Source organism: Microtus ochrogaster, linkage group LG4 (genome assembly GCF_000317375.1).
Source record: "Microtus ochrogaster isolate Prairie Vole_2 linkage group LG4, MicOch1.0, whole genome shotgun sequence".
NCBI classification, from domain to species: domain Eukaryota; kingdom Metazoa; phylum Chordata; class Mammalia; order Rodentia; family Cricetidae; genus Microtus; species Microtus ochrogaster.
In genome coordinates this window covers 19,714,015-19,720,443 of record NC_022030.1, presented here as the reverse complement: position 1 = coordinate 19,720,443, position 6,429 = coordinate 19,714,015, and the positions used below count along the sequence as shown (strand labels likewise).

Sequence of the window (6,429 nt, the reverse complement as noted above, 5' to 3'; positions counted from 1 at the left end):
GGGTCCCACTAGTGCTGTGCATCTCCTCACACAGAGAAACCCAGTATTTGGAGATAGACAGTAACTTTATTATTCCACATGTGTGTCGCACTGGACACATATATATGTCCTGATATATAAATATCAGGAGTCAGCATTGTGTGGTAAGGGATGTCGGCACTGGGATGGCTCAGAAGGAAGCTTCTAAGTGTAAGGCCTTAGGTTATGACATCGGAGGAGGGTTGGGTGTGTGTGGCCAGCAGGGGTTAAGAGTTATGGTGAAATGAGCTCAGCAGAGAGGATGAAGCCCTCCAAACAAAGGACTAAGAAGAGCCCCAGCCCTAACACCCAAGCCAGGGAGGTGCCAGGGACAAACAGATGGGAGAATGAATTTGCAGTCAGTAACTTCTTCACCTTTTCCCCCAAGGTGAAGATCCCCATTTCAAATATACCCGGAAATATGCTTTTAAAAGTCAACTGCAGACATCCTTCAATGAGAAGAGATTCATTGACACCACCTAGAAGATGAAGATCCAGGCAAGGGGCAAAGGGAAGGGAAGGACGGTTCAGTAAACCTAAAGACCTTCTACCCAGGAATCCAGATTCCAGGCCTCCTCCTGTGGACCCAGGAGACCAAGTCCTGATTTTTTCCCTCAGACCTAGGCTTCTAGACTCCAGCCATACTCCCTCTGCTACAGCAGTCCAGACCTCTGGAGCCCCCCTCCCCCACCTCCTGAGTCCCTGGAGTCCTGCCCTGAGTCTCCCTAATCCCGGGATACAGACCTCTGCACTCACCTCCCTTGATTTTCAGAGTACCAGAATAGCAACCAGTGTCCTTAGGGCAGAAGACAAGATTGGGGGGGCAGGACCTCTGATTCGTCAAACAAACAGGGCACTGGAAGGATTTTGTGTCATAGGAGGCTGGGGAGAGATGAGGAGGAAGCTGCACAGTGTGCTCTCAGCTGCTGGCACAGGCAGCCCTCCTGCAGTTCTCTGTCCCCAGATCACATACATTCAAAGTGAAAGTGGCCAAGTGTGGCATCGCTGCTGGTAGCATTGTTGCAATCATCAAGTTCACAGAAGTTCGTATACATGGCAGCCTGTATTCCACGTCCTTTGACAATCTCCTCAACACGGTCACTACTCCACTGCCTAGGGAGACCGGACCCTTTGCTCCACACTAGGACAGATTTTGCACCTACGAGGGTACATACAGGAGTGAAAGCCAGGATTGGATGGGGAAGAAGGCAAGGCCTGGGAGCCCGGTTCTTGGGTCCCTTGAAGCTCTCAGTCACAGGAAGGACACAATTCAGCATGTTCTGTGTCAGTCAAAGCCTGAAGCTCAAGCCTGGCTCCTTCTGCCACGCCCCTTGCAGACCTTACTGCACACTGTCTCCACAGTCTCCCTGAGCCCCTCCCACAGGCTACATCTCTTCTACCCTGCAGGATTTCTCTCCACACTCTGCCCTTCACACCCACAGCTGGCTCCCATGCTGTTCCTCTCTCCTTTCCCCACTTCCTGTAAAACTGCAGAAGGACTCAGTGGTTCAACAAGTCCCATACAGTCAGTCACTCAGCTTCCTTCCTCTCTCTATCCTCCTCTCTGCCTCCCTCCACCTCTCCCTCCTTCGCTCCTCCTTTCCTCCCTCTTCCCCAGCCCTGAGTCTCATCTAATCCAGGCTGCTCTGGAACTCCCTATATCGCTGCAGATGAAGCTGACTCTCTCCACCCACAGCTCCATGCAGCCACCACAGGGAGCTGCCACCACGCCCAGTTCATGTGCTGCTAGGGATGAAGTCCAGGGCTTTCTCCTAATTAGCACATGGCTGCCTCATATACCCCGTCATGGCTCAGAAACAAGGCACAGAGAGAGGAGCCCAGGCATGAAAGGAGCTGAGCAGGAACCGCAGGAAACAAAGACAGGGCAGGACAGGGATTGCCTGTGCAGAAGTGTGGACATGCATCTCTTCGAACATACCTACATCTACTATCAGGAATGTCTCCTGACAAATCTCCTTAGGTCCAGCTTGTGTGAAGCCCTGAGGGGACCAGTCAACAGCGTCCTTAGTGAAACCACTGCCAAATTTCACCATGGTCCCACTGTGACATTTCAGAGCACCTGTGGAGAGAAAAATCACCAGGATTAGTGAGAGTCAGGAGGCCACCATGTCTGCCCCTCAGCTTCTGGGCTAAGGGCAGCCATCATGCTCCAGGTCATACTCCCCATGCCCTGGCTGTGACATCCCCATCTGGATTAAGAAGGGACTCGGAAGTCACAGTCCCCAAGCCTGCAGCTCCATTCACCCTGTTCCTCCCTGAGCATCTGCTTCTCTCAGAACCTCCTGAGGAAGACTTGCTCCTCCACTGAGGGCCCCTCTTCAGCCATTCTCTCCTCCCCATCTGGTTTCATGTCCTTCTTAGCGTTGTGGGGTGTTTGAGTACTTTGTGAAAATGTAGTGCTGTGATTGGTTTAATAAAGAGCTGATTGGCGGGACTTCTGGGCAGGGAGAATGGAAGGAGGAGATGAATCCAGGTGTGCACCAGACACCAAGGAGACAGGGAGAGAGTCAGACATACAGAATGAAAGAAAGGTAAAAAGCCACAAGGCAAAGGGTGCATTAACATAAATGAGTTAATTAAAGTTATAAGAGCTAATGGGACTAGCCTAAGCTAAGGCCAAGCTTTCATAGTTAATAAGAAATATCTGTGTCATTATTTTTCAAGTGGAAGCCCAAAGGAAAGTTCAATTACACATCAGATACTGAGGAAGGTGGCCCGGTGCTATATCTTTCTGCGTGTTCGTGTTGGTGCTCGTGGGAGTATGTGTGTCTGTGTGTGCGCAGAGGACAGTGCCAGGTGTTTTCATTAATCAGATTTCACCCCCTGTTTGATCCAGGGTCTCTTGCTGATAGTACAGCTCCCTCATTTGGCTGGACCCACTAATCATTAAGACCAGGGCTCTTCCCCAGCCCTGGGATTGCAGACCCTCTACCATCAGAGCCATCTCCCCAGTCCAATGCAGTGCCTGGACTGAGAAGCCCTAGATTCCAAAGAGATCATTAGGTTGACCTCTAGTGAGCACTGGGCCTGCTCGGTGCCTGGGTACAGAAATGACTGCGCAGATGAGCCCACTACATCCACTGTGTGTGTGCGTGCGTGCGTGTGTGTGTGTGTGTGTGTGTGTGTGTGTGTGTCTGAGACAGGCTCTAGCTGCGTGGTCCAGGCTGGCCTCCCTCTGGCAGTCCTCCAGCCTCTGTCTCTGGAGCACTGGGACTGCAGAGCCAGCTCCTGTCTTCACTGTGACAGGACTGCCTCACTTCCTCACCACAGCCCCATAGCAGGTGGCAGCATTCTCAAGGGAGGGAAGCAGAGGCAGGAAGTGTTGGGGGTTTGTCCAGTGTCACCCAGGCAGGAGGTGGCAGAGCTGGACTCGGAATTTTGGCTTTCAGTCTCCTTAGGGTCAGGGTTGAACACAGCAGTCCAGTTAGAGGACCTTGAGCTTGACCTTTCCTGATGACCTCACATGATCATCGCATGACCTCACATGCTCCAGGATGCAGAAATTCTGGGAGCTGGCACTGCGTGTCCACGAGCGCATCCCTGTGATGGTCCCCAGTGCGGCACTGGCCATCTCCTCATTTCCCAGGGGAGCATGTGCAGCTCTGCTGCCCTGCTCCTGCAACCAGATCTGCACTCTCTGCTCCATCCCACCACATCCTCCTCATCCTGCTCAAAGGTGGCCCCTTCCCCTGGGGCACAAGAGGCAGAGCTGCCCAAATCCTCATCCATGTTTTCTCTCCAGCCCCTGCTGCATTCTCCAGGAAACCCTGTGGCTTATGCTGCACAGCAACTGCAGCACCTGAGCACTGTGGCTGCCTCTAATGCTTCCCCCCAGCTGCAAGATGCCAGGGCCTTTGCCTGCCTGTCAGGGGTCTCTCTGATCTCCTCTTTACTTCTCCCCCACCTTCTTTACCCCCCAGCACTGGGATACTGCTAATGGATGAGGTCTGAAAAACTCTAAGAAGCCCTGAGAAGACAGAAAATTCTGGTAGGCCCCTATCTCCTCCAAAATAAATTTGACTTCTTAAAGGGTTCTAGAGATGGCTCAGGGGTTAAGAGCACTTGCTCCCTTGGAAGTACCAAGTTTAGTGTCCAGCACTTAGGAACACATACCCTCCTTGCAGGCAGGCAAGCAGATGGACAGGCTGGCAGACAGAGAGACAGACAGACACTCCCCTATACATAATTAGAAAAATGAGAAGACATCTAAAACCTTCCGAAGTCTTAGCCTGGCCCAGAGGGCCCTTGTGACTCGTCCTTCCTACTGTCTGTGCACCCACCACTCTCAGTCACTGTGGCACATACACAGTCCTCCAGGCTAGGACACAGTGTCATGAACAAATGGAGAGTGAGCGGCATCCTCAGGTGACAGAACTACATAGGCCAAGGCAAGGAGCAGGCGGCAGGGGAACACTATGGTGGCGCCCATTATTGACAAAGGACCAAGAGACACATAAGGCTTTGACTTCTCTCTGAAAATCTGGGCAGGTTTTGGGTGACCAGAGTGGGTCAGTAGAATAAGGGGTGTCTCACACGTTGTCCTCCTCAGGGTCTTTGCACACATTCTCCTCCTCCCACATCTGACATCATTTCCTCCTCCCCAGTCTGTTAGAGATTCTCAGTGAAGACTCTCAAATGACGGTGTGCCCATTGCTCTTCCTCTACATCCTCACCTGAGAAGGGGGTGAAGCCCAGCATGAAGAGGAGCCATAAGTACTGGATGCAGCAGGCTGCCATGACTTCTCTGAGGCTGGGAAGAGCTGATCAGGACCTGGGAACTGATGGAGAACAGGAGACAATTCAGCCACACAGACAGAGATTAACCCCTGGTTTCTAGCCAATGCCAACTTTAGGGGACACAAGAAAGTGAAGCCAGTCTGTCCTGAGTTGCTTGGAAGTTACAATTTACTGGGACTCATGTTCTCTGGTTGCAATTCTTAGACTCAGCCATGGATTCCCTACACCAAGAACCCACAGCTCTGTTCCTTCTTGTCCAGATGCAGGATACCTGGTCCGGGAGCCCTCTGCTTTAAGCCTCAGGACTTCAGGTCCCAGGCAGAACTTTCTCCAGGTCTCAGAGTCCCAGCTCTCAGCACCCAGCTCCCCCAGACCTCGGATTCTAAGGGCCCTGGTTTGTCCATCCTAGGAATGTGGAACCTGGTTTGTGCTCCTCCCACCTCACAGGACCCAGAATTCTGATCGACAAGCTTCAGGCCTAAGTGTTACAGAACCCAGTACCCTGCATGAAGGAATAACCACAGCGGCCTCCTCCAGCAGCCATGGTGGCCGTATACAGACGCTTTCCTTGACACAAAGTCCAGAACTGAAATTTTGAGAATCCAGAACCAGAGAACAATCCCAGCCTCCTAAGAACAAAGCCCCCTTTCTTCAGATTCCAGAACCCAGGGCAAGTTCTCCCTCAGACCCAAGACTTCAGTCCCTGTTTATCAAACTCAGGCCTAGTATCTAGACCCCCTCCCTGGGACCCAAGAGTCCAGGCCCAGCCTCCTCCCTCAGACTCAATCCCGCCGCTGAACCCTGTCCCCTTCTTTCCCCTGATCTTTCTCACTGGCTTTCTTCCCCAGGTCTCAGAGAGCTGGTCCCTCACTGTTCCTTTTCTTTTTAAGCAGCAGAATCTTTCTGGCTCCTAAATCCCTCACCAGATCTTGGGCTTGGGAGGCACTCCCTGATACGTTCCAGTCTCGTGTCTGTCTCCTCTCCGAGTCCCTGAATGAGGCAACTTCGGAGTCAGATAATACACTCGAAGTCTCATTGGCTTATTAGAATCCTTTGAAAACATTGGATAAACCTGAAGAATCGCTGCATCTCATTGGTCCCAGAGATGCCAGTTACTGGCCTCTTCATGATGCACGCATGCGTAGAAAGGTAAAGTCGGGCAACGGTCAGTGGTGTTCGTGGCAGTTGCTGCTGAGGTCATCTGCCAATTGCAGGGTCACATGGTATCCTGGAAGACTCCGTGGTGAAAGGTCTTTTGTTCTGTCACTTAAAATGGTTCTAAATTGTACCCTAACCCTAGTCAGTACTGTGCGGATGACAACTCAGATTATACACAGTCGTCAGTTCTTTTATTACGCTTTAGTATATCTTGTGTGCATATGTGTGGACCATCACATGTCAAGGTGCACATGACAGGGGGCAATTTTTGGAGTCCGTTTCCTTCTTCCTGTAGTCCCAGGAATTAAACTCGGGATTTCAGGCTCATGGACAGGGGGCTCCACCTTCCGAGTTATCTTTCTGACCCGCACTTTTTTTTTGAAATAGTAACATATTAATTATATACAACATAATTAGTTTTGTTGCAAGTTTCTCCTAAGATCACGTAATGTACTTCAGGCGGTTATTATCTTTTGAGGTAGAGTCTTTTTACCC

The 6,429-nt window shown here is 51.4% G+C and overlaps 1 pseudogene; it reads right to left on the bottom strand.

Annotated features, from left to right (window-relative positions):
* Positions 1-268: 268 nt before the first annotated feature.
* On the bottom strand, positions 269-5,769 carry LOC101996250 (annotated as a pseudogene).
* Positions 5,770-6,429: the final 660 nt, after the last annotated feature.